The sequence below is a fragment of the Callithrix jacchus genome, chromosome 4 (genome assembly GCF_049354715.1).
Source record: "Callithrix jacchus isolate 240 chromosome 4, calJac240_pri, whole genome shotgun sequence".
NCBI lineage: Eukaryota > Metazoa > Chordata > Mammalia > Primates > Cebidae > Callithrix > Callithrix jacchus.
Window position 1 is genome coordinate 163,107,757 of NC_133505.1, and position 14,252 is coordinate 163,122,008.

General features: G+C 40.1%; 1 long non-coding RNA gene across 2 annotated transcripts in view; it reads right to left on the reverse strand.

Annotated features, from left to right (window-relative positions):
- Positions 1 to 14,252, reverse strand: part of LOC103792692 (uncharacterized) — a 415,195-nt gene that overhangs the window by 309,555 nt on the left and 91,388 nt on the right. For both annotated transcript variants that reach the window (XR_004742179.3, XR_008480897.2), the window contains exons 2-3: positions 10,496 to 10,584; positions 4,578 to 4,686 (exon numbers count right to left, since the gene is read on the reverse strand). This is a non-coding gene — a long non-coding RNA (uncharacterized LOC103792692). The remainder of the gene's footprint in view (positions 1 to 4,577; positions 4,687 to 10,495; positions 10,585 to 14,252) is intronic.

The window sequence follows — 14,252 nt, forward strand, 5'->3', positions numbered from 1 at the left end:
TATTGGGTCCCTGAGATAATGCTGGACACCTGCCAACATGGAGCCCAAGCACAGCAGGGACCACACCATCATCAGCTGAGAGATCACACAAGAGAAACAAGGTTGGGGAGGATCTGGTAACCCCGTGCTTGGACAAACACAAAAGACTCCTGACTAGTTTTCCTGCCTACAGGCTCTGCCTATCCAGACCACTCTGGACGTGTTGACAGATTAATCTGTCTTTTACAAAATGCTAGCAAGACAATAACTACAAAAAAACCCAACTACCTCCACTCATTTCCTGTTTCTTCAAAACAGTCCTTTCCTCCCCATTTGTCCCCATCCACCCTTTTAGCTAGTCTCTCATGGCTCACCACACTTCTGCCTTTGCTCCTTCCAAAGCGTCTGCTTATAATACACAATGCTTGCCCCACTTCCATCGACTACCTGAGGCCTCCCAGCCATCTTTCAAGACAGGATCTTACATTTCCCAGAGTTCACTCCACCACTCCAGCTGTGGGAGCTCCATGGAAGAACAAAAAGATCAAATATGCTTGGGAATCACTACATATTGAGTCTTGCTTTGGGAGAGTTATTATGTAATTGTCATAAAACGCTCTGAGAAGTCACAAAGTGAATAAACCTTTTGAATCTTTCCAGCCTGTGATAACTAAACATATTTGACCCCAGGACTGTGTTAATCATAACAAACTAGGGTTGTTTTTTTTTTTTAAAGAAACCACTCTGGAAAGCACTGACTGAAACCCACCTCTTTCAGGAACACGCCATCCCATCACTCTAGCCCTGCTGAACTTAAGACATGGTCACTGTTTGCACTTCTACTCCAGTATGTGAAATGACTGGTCATCTTATATATGTATGTGAAAATGATATTAATAGTAATCATAATAGATACCATTTAGTAAGAACTGGTTACTTTCCAGGTATGAGACCTAGAAATTATTAAACCAATGATTATTCTTTACTACAAGATCATAGTAATTTCTCTATGCTGAATTTTTGTTTGTGTTTAGTTAAGGGGGTAGGATAGTAAGAGCCATGTGTCCTTCCTACTCACCTTTTGTCTAGTTTCGTTTCATGTCAATGTAAAAGCTAAGTCTTATATCATTGGTAAAAGAAAAAGTACAAAGTTATATGCAATGGTTACTTTTTAAGATAAAAGAAAAATGAGAATTGAGAAAAGGACTTCAAAGTTAATTTACCAAAATCCGACTACATCCTTGACATGTGCTGACCTCAATAAGGCATTAATTACAAAAGGATTAACACTTTTCTCCACTGTAACAATGTAGTCCTCTGCCAATGGAAGGTGATAACAATATTTGCATTCATCCCTTAGCATGGAAGTCACAGATTATGAGAAAGGTCTTCACACTCTTCCTAAATGAAGTTAAGCATCCAGTGAAGGGACAGAGCTTCTTTCATAGTCTAAGAAGACTTGAAAATTTTTCAAACACTCAGCAACGTCTTGCTCCGTGCTCTGCTCAAAGCTAGCAGGGGTGCGAGGAATCTGCTGACTGGCAGTATTTATCCTGTTTGCATGTAACGGCCACACTGCATCAGCAACTCATTCCGATGATACTGTACAAGACACTATTTTCTGCATTATACACTCAGCCTTCTTTTCTTCTGCTGCCCACTCAGATGACTGTCAAATTTCAGATTGGATGCAATGGCTCACTGAGAGAGATAGAAATAAACACTATTTCTTCCCTGAGTGATTCAACATGTTGCAAGCATGTCGGACTGGAGAATACCATTAGCATGGTAAATTTTAGTCATAGACATTTAGAGTTATTTTTTCTTAACTAAATTCCAACACCAACTCTACTACAGTCTATGCCTTGAAATAGGATTTTGTACTTTTTGTGGAATGACATGACTCTTTAAAAAATGTAGTAAATATAAGGATACTTGGGCCAGGGAAAGAAAAAAAGGATTCATGAATAGTATACACACCCTCAGGGGAATTTTTCTTACTCTTTCAAGTTTGTCCTCCCATCTAGGTCAAGTCGGTAATACTGCCAAAGCCTTTAGAGGCATAAGAAAGCCTTTCACATGCTTATAACCTTGAAAGTTGAATAGAAGAATATCTAAGAACTTCCTTAAAGGTAAAAAAGAGTTGAAAGAAGTGCCAAATCCTACCACATTTCTGCCACTACTTAAAGTAGGTACTTTATCCTACACACATGTCCTGAGGTTTGAGCTCTTAGGCAACATGTAGGGACATGGTGGCATCATTTGATCGGCTTGGTGTGGTAGGCAGGGTACTCAGATGACTCCCATGATCTTTGTATCTATGTGTTTTGCCCACGATTATGTTGTATTGCATGGCCAAAGAGAGATGTTGTAAATGTAATTAAGGTCACTAATCAGCTGGCCTTGAATTAATCAAAAGAAAGATTATCTGAGAGAGCCTCAGCTAATCATATGAGATCTTTACAGACAGAGAGTTCTCACCAGCTGGTGGTGGAAGAGGAAGGCAGAGATTCAAAGAGTTACATGGATTCATCATGAATGGAGTCCTCTGTTGTGGAGATAGGAGAACCATGCAGTAAGGACTTGAGTGTGTCTGCTGGGAGCTGAGAGTGGCCCTTGGCTAACAGCAAGCAAGAAAATAAACTCTTCACTCTTACAACCAAAGGATCTGAATTCTGACAACAATCTGGATGAGCTTAGACGGGAAGTGTTTCCAGGACCTCTAGCTTAATCCCAAACCCTTTGATTTTGGTCCTTTGAGACCCTAAGCAGGGGACCCGGCGGTGTCTACCCAGACTTTTGATCTACAGAACTATATGAGATGATAAATTAATATTGTTTTCGGCTGTGAAATGTGTGGTGCTTTGTTCCACAGCAACAGAAGAACGCATTTAGCATTAACTGAGAACTGGTCTCCAAGCTTTTTCCATTATTCTCCTGCTCAAAGTCTCCTTTTCAACCAAATTGTATTTATTGGTTCCTAAATACACCTTTCGCTTCCTCCTATTCAGTATTTACACACATTATTTTACCATCCCGCAAGGCCCATTTTCTGCTTAGCCAACACCTTTGAGGCCAACCCAGATGTCATGAATGAAAGGCTCCTAATGCAGCCTGCAGTTCTCTCTCCAAAATCCAGTACTTATAACCTGTATAATTTACTGTCAATTCATCATGTCCCACTTTATGGTACCTTTTCTATGTGATCTACATCCTTATTTTATTACTATATAATTTTGATTAAATTAGATGGTGAAAATCTTGAAAGCAAGGGCTCTTAATATTTATGCCTCACTCTACCCCATATGTATACCTTGCACATCACCGGCACCCAATAAATATTTGTTCATTTGTTTTGTTCTAAAGTATCTCTCTTCAATGTTAATGAGATTAAATGACACCAAAAGTCTAAAGAAAACCTCATTAGCCAAGCAGTAGGCATCTCAGCAGTGACCTACCCCACATTCTGCTTGGCCTTTAACTACCGTGACCCCTAAACACACTTAAACTGTCAAAATTAAAAATGTAACTGCAAAAACAAGATAATCACAGAAAATAATTTTTGCCAATTGATTTGTACAACTTTCAATGACATTGTAAGCACACAACTATTCCCTGAGCTGCCAGTTTGCATAGAAAGGGATGTTCTCCATGGACTATATTTACAAGGAATATACCATTCGCATGAATGTGCACGAGAGGAAAAGCACAGGAGAAAATACAAAGAGATTTGAATGAAACGCTGTTAACAATTAAGAATAATCAACAGAACAGGCTTGAAGAAGCAAAGGCTGGAAGTTACTTGCGCCGTTGCAAACCAGGTAGATTTGATATAATCCCTTGAAATACAAATGAGACTTAACTCCCAGCTAAGACATTTACTGAACTAAATGGACCTATTTTAAAGTTTCAGGGAAAAGTAACAAGAATATAATTTGGAAACATAATGAAAGTCAACTTCATTACAGCCCAGTGCTTCCCCTCTGATGTTACCATCCAACCCCATAGCACCCATGCTGTTCTGCAACTGTCTGGAAATTAAACGTGAGCCTTAAAAATATCACTGTCTATTTTTCTTTGTTTCTCAAAGGAAAATGTAAAATAAAAATCAATTTTACATGCATTTTATGTGCTCTCTAATAGATATAGAATCATAGAACCTGAGTGCTGGCTGAGACTCTCTGGCAGGCTATTTTGTTTATTCTTCTACATTAGGCAGGCCCACACTTAATCCTTCCCTGATAGGAAGATCTCTATCATTTTTAAAGACTTTCAGAGAAGGAGATTTCTTAGACTCTCTCGAACCCACTAAGGTAGTTGGTAACTTTTCTTATTATCTAGTCTAAATCCTTCACACTATGCTTAAGACTCATTTCGTCTTCTCTGACGTTCACTAGAGGGAGGAGAAAAATTTATCACTCTCTTTCATATAAAAAATACTCATATACTGATAATAATTATGGCATCGGCTCTGTAATCTCCTAATGAAATATTCCACAGCTATTGTGGTTCTCTGCTAAACTTTCTGCAATTTCCCCTGCCCTCCTTTATCTATAAACCTCAAAATGGTTGCCAACCTCTGTTAAGGATTTAATTACCTGATACTGAAGTCTTTGATAGTTCTTGTACGTTACACCTTGGGCATCCATCCAGGGTCATATCTCAGGAATATAGGAGGAAATAAATCATCCAAGGCTCTCCTCACTCCTGCAAATAATTTTATGAAGATAATTTAGTTGAAATGAGTATTGAGGGCAGCTATGAAATGTGAAAATAAGTCACAGAAAGGTTGCCTATATAGAAAAGAAACCTGAAAGTAAATATATCACAATGTTCATAGCAGATGTCCCTAGATGATGGTAGAGCCGTATGCATGTGTGGTTTTCCTTATTTTTACTTTTCTATATTTTCCAAACTTCTTTGTTCTGTGTGGGTATTAATTTTCAATGAGAAGAGAGCATGTGTGTGTGTGGCAGGGAGGGGGTGTGTTGAATGAAAGGGGTAAGGAGGAACTGCCTGAGAGAGTTCTAAGGAAAGGAGGTGGTGGATGATCAACTGAAAATTGCCCCCAGTTTTAGCACTGAAAGTCTTACGTCTCAGGAAGGCACTCAGATCCAAGCTAATTTGGATGGTAGATCACCCCACAGGCAAACAGGCAAGGGGACATCATAGATGCTGCCCATGGCAAACCAGGAATGGGAATAGCACTCAAGTCATTATTTTTCCAACCAGCATGGAATGTGGAAAGATAACGGAAGTCAGCATCACCACTCACTTTTTCCCCATGTGAAGTGGACTTTCATTATTCTTCCGCCTCCCTCCCACATAACTTTTCCAGGCAGCTCCTCTTTATCCCTTACAATCCTCTCCTTCCCTACCACACACACATACTGTCTACTCATTAAAAATTAACACCTACACATAACGAGAGGTTTAGAAAATACAGGAAAGTATAAAGAAGGAAAGACCACACTATGCACACAGTTCCACCATCATTCATGGGCTGCCAAGGATCCTTAAGTTTTAGTGACTCAAATGAATGAAAACGCAGAAACTGTGTGTTCCAACCATGTTCTCTGCATCGACAGAGCCACTTTGCAGGTTCAGGTCAAAGTATTAAGAAATAAGATCATTGTCGACTGGATCAGAGCAGAAGATTCTAGGCTTGTTTTGCTTTTTATTTATGTATTTTTTCCTACTCAGATCATAAGAACTCAGAAACACCAGGACCACAGCTTGAGAGCCAACTCCAAGGCACAACTTTGGGTCGGCATGTTGACTCTAGTAACTCAAATCGGTTTCTATGCATGGAGCCAGCTCTGTGAAAAACTGCGCAGCAGGGACAGAGTGCTGGCTTTCCACCAACCTCCGCTCAGAACCAGCCTTCCCTCCTCCAGGAAGCTGGTGACTGTCCCGGGCCTTTGTTGTGGTGAGCAAACTGGTTTCCAAAAGTGTTTTGTGGTAATAGTGGGTCCTTAGGAGATGGTTTTATAACATTTGAGAGCAAGGTTTCAAGTGAGGATCACAAAGCTCAGACGAATCTATTGGCACATTCACTCACTCACCTCTCAGCCTCCAGTTACCTCCCTAGAACAGCAGGATTAACCATACCTACCTCATAGATGACACCGTTACCTCTAATATACCTGAACAGGCATAATACACAGAACACATAATAAGCATGCGTGTGTACATTTGTCTAAAATATGTGTACACACACACACACACACACTAGCAAGAAAAGAGCTTCAGTATCAGTCTTCTGCAATACTTCATCATTTCTTAAACGCTTATCAAATGCTTACTGGAGGGCAGATCTGGGAAGGGTGTGAAAGTGTGCAGATTAACAGGTGAGGGCGAAAAGAGCACTACCATTTAAGAAAGAGGAACCAACCACTGAGTATGAGATGCAGACATGAACACCCCCGGTAGGGACATAAAGATAAGCCATCACTGGAAAGGAGCCTTGGAAAAGGTCTGCCTTGGTCATAGCCCCAGGCTACCTGAAGACTGGGAAAATGTTGCTAGCTTTTCTGTGGATATGCCCTTCCTCTGAGGATAACTCAGTAACCAATGTGAGGGTCCTATGGAAGGTCAGCAGCGGTGATACAGGCTTGGATGTTAGGACTGAGCCTTGACATACCCTAGAGGATACTCTAACTCTGTCCTCTTAAAAAGACAGGGAGGGGAAAGACTTTGATACTCAATAAGCTTGGGAACACAGAAGTAAGCATTCAAACAGGATTCTTCAGTGCAGGACTTTTTCAGAGGCTAATACCCACATTACGTCTCTTCTCCAAGAGAGTGATGTGATAGATATTCAGAGCTGCTCTAAAAAATAAATGAATAAAGAAAATAAGAGAAGTGCGCTGTACAGCCTCTTTCAAACTTTGCAGCCACAGCCCGCTCTGCACAGGACACCTGTGGACAGCTCAGAGATCACCAGCATTCTGACCGTGACCTAGAGAAACACGAGGCAGGCACTCTACAGAACTCCAACCTTGACTCCTTACAGTGACAAAATGAAGCAGCTAATTGACCTTGTCTGCAGCAGAACAGGTCAAATACCAAAGGGAGAAGAGCAGTAAAGGAAATAAAGTCTTTCTGTGCCATCTTTCATTAGTTCTGAGACACATTTCTTTTTACATTCTTACATCTCTGAAGCACGAAATAAGGACGTTTCAGAGTCGGTGGCATCTGACAATCTCTGTCTGCCTTATGGCAATTGCAAGAGAGTTCTCACCATCTAAGCATGACTGAACATCAGCAATGTGGAAATAAAAATCCTGAAAAAAGGGAGGCACACTCTTAAGTTCTTGTAAGAACTCAGAATCAGCTGGGCGTGGAAGACAGGTTGGGAGGGAGTGCCAGCAAGTGATCAGCCGCATTCCTGAACCATGGTAGACTAGCTCTCTACTGAACTGCAAAGCCAAGTAAAGAGCTCTGTGCCAATGGCCTTTTGCTACCTTACAGATTCTAAAAAATGATGCATCACCAGTGTCTTCAGTGGAACAGATATCTACAAAATCACGGACATCAATGATGATCAATGAAGAGTGAGATAGAAGAGCTGAACTCTTGATGTAAAGAAGCTTAGGAATACTTTAACCAAACTTAGGAATACCTTATCCAACCAACCTTGAAATTTTCCTGGTCCTCAGGCAGCATGAGGCGGTCACAGAGGCAAACATTTCCAATGACCTTGGTCCTGTTTATTTTCCCTGTTCTTGTAGGTGTAAGAGTGACTAACGATAAAAACTTATGTCTAAGTTCAAAGAGTTCTTTCAATAAGTACAAAATAAAATCAAAGTGATGAGAGCTTTGGATCACAGCTTAATGGACAGTGATCTTTCCACAGGGGTATATAAAATGGGAGGCATTTAAAATCATTTGTGACTTGGAATTAATAAAATGGGTCACTGGCTTTTAAAAACAGTATTGTAATCAATTCTCTTTTTCTCTCTAAAACATTTTGGATTTTATTCTTGAATAGCTAAAATTCCCAAGGAAATTCCATTCATTTCCTTTAGAGTAAAATTTTGAGAACTGCCCTTGGTCACCTCACTCTTTAAGGTCTCAGAGTTGTCAACTTTGCTCCTGCTGAAAGTGGCAAACCAGCCACCTCCGAAAGCAAATCTCCGTAACAGGCTTTCCTCAGAACAAGGCTTTGCATTAGGCCACGTCTCTAGAGAAAACCTGGCCTCTTCTAAGTTTGTATTTTCCTCTGCAATTCTCTTTTTATAGTTGAAGCTAGTGGTAAGGTCATCCAGCCTCAGCTGATCTCAATTACACCCCTCTGTCTGAAGCAGGGGCTGGGGGACACCCAGCACTGTCTCTGGCTCCTTCATTTCCCCTGTATAAACATGACAGAATTCAATAAGATATTCTCCACGTCCCTACAGCATTAATATTCTATGCTTTATGTTGACTTCTCAAAAAGACCAAAAGTATTGGTATTTCCTTTGTATTGTAGGCAAAACAGGTACATTACACAAAATTAACCATTTTGCCTTACTATGACCAAGATCTTTACAATTTTCACAGCATACTGCTGAGCACTGAAACATATCACAAATTAACCTTTTTCAAAAAGTCACACAATGTATACTGGCAATACTCTGAATTGTTTGCCTTCTGGTTTTTTTTTTTTTTTTGTCTCTTTTTTTTTTGTTTTTTGGGTTTTTTTTTGAGACCGAGTCTTGCTCTGTCGCCAGGCTGGAGTGTAGTGACGTGATCTCAGCTCACTGCAACCTCTGCCTCCTAGGTTCAAGCGATTCTCCTGCCTCAGCCTCCCAAGAAGCTGGGATTATAAGCATGTGTCACCATGCCCAGCTAATTTTTGCATTTTTAGTAGAGAAGGGGTTTCACCATGTTGGTCAGGCTGGTCTTGAACTCCTGACCTTGGGTGATCCACCCACCTCAGCCTCTTAAAATGCTGGGATTACAGACGTCAACCACTGTGCCTGGGCTCTGTTTTTTAAATTGTATATTTCTTCATGCTGAAAATGACCAGATGTGCTAGGTCTTAACAAGATTCCTAAATTGAGATGGGCAGTGATGATGAAGTTAACTATGAATGCTATCTACAGCTACTAAACTGCAAGGCTATGAGATCAAGTTCATATACTCTTTATTTTCTGTGATATCCCCAGCACAGACCATGGTGCATAGTACATAAGCATCAATGCCCATTTACTGAATGAAGAAATTAATGACTCAAATAGCATTGAGAAACAGGAAATGAGGGAAAAATTAATTTTTACATACCTGCTACATATGTACATTTTATACCACTGCAAATAAGTACAGATAATTTAATTAAACTAACTTTCTTCTAAACTTTCTCTCCTCCAAGACACACTTCTGAAATACAGAAACAAAACCTGCATTGTTATTGGTCATAGAGCAATGGGTGACTGATACTGAAATCTGTAGGATTATTTGTAATATACATGCACATGCATCTTTTCAATCACTGATAATCAACCAAACAACTTCAACCATAGCAAAAGGGAGTCCTAATCTCAATATTTAAATTCTTCTTTTTATTTTTAATTTTTGTTAAAGACTCAGCCTCTTGAGAGAAACTTTGAAGAAAACATTGAATGGAGAGCTGGGCCTTTAAATACCGGGATTAACTCTCCCTAAAAAAGGTATGTCACAGACTCCCTAAACAATAATGAGAGATGCTCGTACGTGGCAGAAAATTTACTTTTTTTTTTTTAAGCTACTAGGTCTCTCTCTGTCAACCAGGCTGGAATGCAGTGGTACAATCATAGCTCACTGTAATTTTGAACTTCTGGGCTCAAGCGATCCTCCCACCTCAACCTCCCACGTAGCTGTGACTACAGGCATGCACCACCATGCTCAGCTAATTTTTTTATGTTTTGTAGAGACAAGGTCTCACTATGTTGATCAGGTTTCTCTCAAACTCCTGGTCTCAAGTGATTCTCCCACCTTGGCCTCCCAAAGTGGTGGGATTACAGGTGTGAGCCACCACACCAGCTGAAAAATTACTCTTAAGGAAGACAAAGCTAAAATTCTTGAGAGTCTCATGAAAAAGAAGAAATGAACTTTTGGGTGTCATACAGGGAAATGGACTCTCACAGCCTCTAACAGTCCCCCAGAAGTATCCCAGAGGAAACGAGAAGCCTGTTCCTAGATGTCTGCACCTTTGCGAGCAGACAGAGGAAGAAACACAACAAAAGCATCAGTTGCCCAGAGCCCATGGGGATGACAAGAACAATGGGACAGAGCAGGGCTGCCAGGTGACCTAGCAAGAAAGGAGGAAATGGCAGGGTTTGAACGCCTATGACTTTACTGGTTTGGGGCTCTAAGACAAAAAAAAAACACTGGCATTTGTTTTCAGGATCTTATTTCAGTTTTATATGCCTTAGAAGGGAAGAATAATAACATGAAAGCTATATGACATTGGAGATACACATCCAAATTCTTACTATCTTCCCTAACTGGCTTGCTGAAATCCAAGAATTCTAATAAAAGTTAGTATTCTCACCAGAATTCATGAAATTCATCCACCAAACTAATCTGGAAATTGTCAGAACAAGCTTCTTCTCATATGTCAGCATCTCTGGATCTTTCCATCTTCAAAGAAAATATTGATGGCAGAAAAAAAAAGAAATGGAGAGGTCGTGAGCAGGGGAGAATGTAATTCTGATATTGTTCAAACCATAAAAAATGTTTGAATCAGGCCAGGCATAGTGGCTCATGCCTATAATCCCAGAACTTTGGGAGGCTGAGGCGGGTGGATCACTTGAGGCCAGGAATTCAAGACCAGCCCGGCCAACATGGTGAAACCCTGTCTCTACTAAAAATACAAAGAATTAGCTAAGCATCATGGCAGGTTCCTGTAATCCCAGCTACTAGACAGGCTGAGGAACAAGAATTGCTTGAAACCGGGAGGCAAAGGTTGCACTGAGCTGAGATCAATCCACCACACTCCAGCCTGGGCAAAGAGCAAGACTCGGTCTCAAAAATAAAAAAATGAATAAAAAGGTTGAATCAGGAAATGTTGCTAATCTATCACAAGAACAGAAATGTATACCTTAGGTCTATACTTTTATGATTCTATGCATTATACCAATATATTAGCTATTAATAAGCACCACACTATAGATTTTTGTCAGGCTGGGTAATTTAATTGGTCATATGTGACTAAATATTATAGTGTCGAGTGATAAATTGCAACTTGATACAATCACTCAAATCATCTTTATAGATGAGAGAGTTACGCATTGAATATATGTCTATTCAAGATTGTATAACTATAGCACAGTTTTTAACAGCATGAGGTTATTTGGTGGGGTCAGGGAGAAGCAGGAATAAAGACTTATTTCATTCAATAATTCTAATACTTATTTGTTCTGAAGAAAAAAATGCAACTGCTGTATTATTTGGTGGGAGTTTAGAATGTTTATTTTTACTATTCTTTTTTTTTTTTTTTTTGAGACGGAGTTTCGCTCTTGTTACCCAGGCTGGAGTGCAATGGCCCGATCTCGGCTCACCGCAAACTCCGCCTCCTGGGTTCAGGCAATTCTCCTGCCTCAGCCTCCCGAGTAGCTGGGACCACAGGCATGCGCCACCATGCCCAGCTAATTTTTTTTGTATATTTAGTAGAGACGGGGTTTCACCATGTTGACCAGGATGGTCTCGATCTCTTGACCTCGTGATCCACCCACCTTGGCCTCCCAAAGTGCTGGGATTACAGGCGTGAGCCACTGCGCCCAGCCTACCATTCTTTCATTGAAGGAAAATTGGGTAAGGGAAGAGATGCAAGCTAAGAGCATCGTGTACAGCCCATTCTCACACTGCTATAGAGAACTATCTGAGACTGGGTAATTTATAAAGAAAAGAGGTGTAATTGACTCACAGTTCTGCAATCTGTACAGGAAATATGGTTCAGGAGGCCTTGGAAAACTTATAATCAGGGTGGAAGGGTGAAGAGGAAAAAACCAACTTCTTCACATGGCAGAGCAAGGGGAAGAGAGCGAAGGGGGGAAGTGCTACACACTTTTAAACGACCAGATCTCATGAGATCTCACTCACTGTCACAAGAACAGCAAGGGGAAAATTTGCTCCCATGATCCAGTCACCACCCACCAGGTCCCTCCCCCAACACTGGGGGATTACAATTCAACATGAGATTTGGGTGCAATCACAGAGCCAAACCATATCACATGGTTACATTATTCGCTCTACATGGGTCCTCTTTCCACCCTCCCTTCCTTCTGTATGTGTGGCCCAGTCAGGTTGCTTCTGGTTCTGTGCAGAGGCCTGCAGGACGAAGGCTTAACTGAAGACCCTGACCAGGGCTTCAGTCCTTTGTTAACTTATCTTTGCACCTTACTACATAGGTCTGCTCAGAGACAGGGAGACAGGGGGTGTGGCACTGCAGGAGAGCCCGAGTCAGTGCACAAGCTGAATGGAAACAAGAGATGCTCGTCTGTGTTGACCCTCACCCGCCCAGCAAAAGATGCAGTGGACTTCCAAACTCCTCTCTGAGGAGACTAAGACAAATACTAGCCACTCTGAGCTAGAATCAGTGAAACGTAAAAACCCTGCTGATTCTGAAAGGCCCAAGGTTTCCTAAACAACCCATCAAGGAGAAACAAGTACCTGTCTCAATGGTGCTTCACATAAAAGTGCAATGGATCCATGGGTAATGGTGAGGCCAATGACATTTCACCACATTAGAAGCAGGAAAATGGAGAAACAAGCCAGAGGGAAAGTTGAGGAAATCCAGAGATTTACAAAATCCCAGTGCAAAGAGATGTATTTCTCCACTTCCAAAGAATCACAGCTCTATCCAAGTAGCATATATTTTATATAATATTTGTAACGATGTATTTCATCTGATCAAAGCTCTCCAAGCACACATGTAAATTGTATCATCAGAATGAACCCCATCTGGGTGTTCCTACCATGAAAAGATGCCTAGTCACTGATGAAGAATCACTCTCTTCATAGTCTTTTCCAAACAGTGTTCCATGAGTCAACAATAGCCATTTTGTGGGCAAAAACAAACAAAAAAGATAAAGAAAAGTCCATGCTGGAAATAATTTTTCTTATATGTGCAAATTCAGATCTTCCCCTTTTCATACATATGACAAAATACATATGGTTCCATGGAAGGGGAATCTGAATCTACATCTGCTATAACAATCCAACATGACTTCTGATATTAGGTGACCACAGCATCAAAAAAATAATACAAATAGAGCATACAGTTGTCATTGTTTTAATGAATGTATTTTATATGCCATATATTAGAGTAGAAAAAATAAAATGAGTGATGTTTTTACTGTGTGTGTGTGTGTGTGTGTGTGTGTGTGTGTATACACCATATATATATGACCCTAAAATGCAGGACCCCCTGTAGGGACATATGGATTTCACCCACTTACCTCTGACCTGTGCTACTACACAGCTGTATACTTTCAGTTTAGAATTGGGATGTTGCCGTTTATTTCATCTTAAATATTACTATTCATTGTTTCCATGACTGAAGGACATTTTACATGAAAATGTTTTAAAAAGTCAGATTTTGTTTTCAAATGATCTGAGCAAAACAAGCAAAATGTTAGAATACTTCAAGGAAGAGAAACTATAGCGCTCAGTTCTAAAAAATCAGTAGGGGAGCTGTAGAAGATGAAACAGTAATTTTTGGAACAACCTAATTCAAAAGAACTCAACTGCCGTAACATGTGCAGTGATGTTTCTCTTCCATTTATTAAAGAAAAAGTCCTGTGGAATGACAGACTTTGGAGCTATGAATGAAACAAAGGTGGGGCTCCATGGGAGGAAGATCTGAGTCTAAACCTGCTATACCAATCCGACATGACTTCTGATATTAGGTGGCTATGTGATGCTGAAAATGCTACACATATGGTATACTGTTGCACTGTTTTAATGGAGGTATTTTAGTATGCCACATTTTAGAATAGAAAAAAATAAAATAAGTGGTGTCTTACTATTTCTGAATATACTTGGCTCTTAATAAAATGTAAATGATTACATTTACCTAATTTGTTTTTTGTTCTGTTTTGATAAATTAAATTTGATCATTTCTTGTAGCAATTAATTTATCCAAGAAATCTTTTCCTGCTACTTTAATCCAAGCTCACATTAAATCTAATGAATCCCTATTGAAGTTTCAGCAGCAGATTATAATTTTTAAATGACATTATATTAAAAATAAAATGAGTTTAGCTTTGCATTAAACACACAGCCAGAGTAGCTGTGTGTACCCAGGA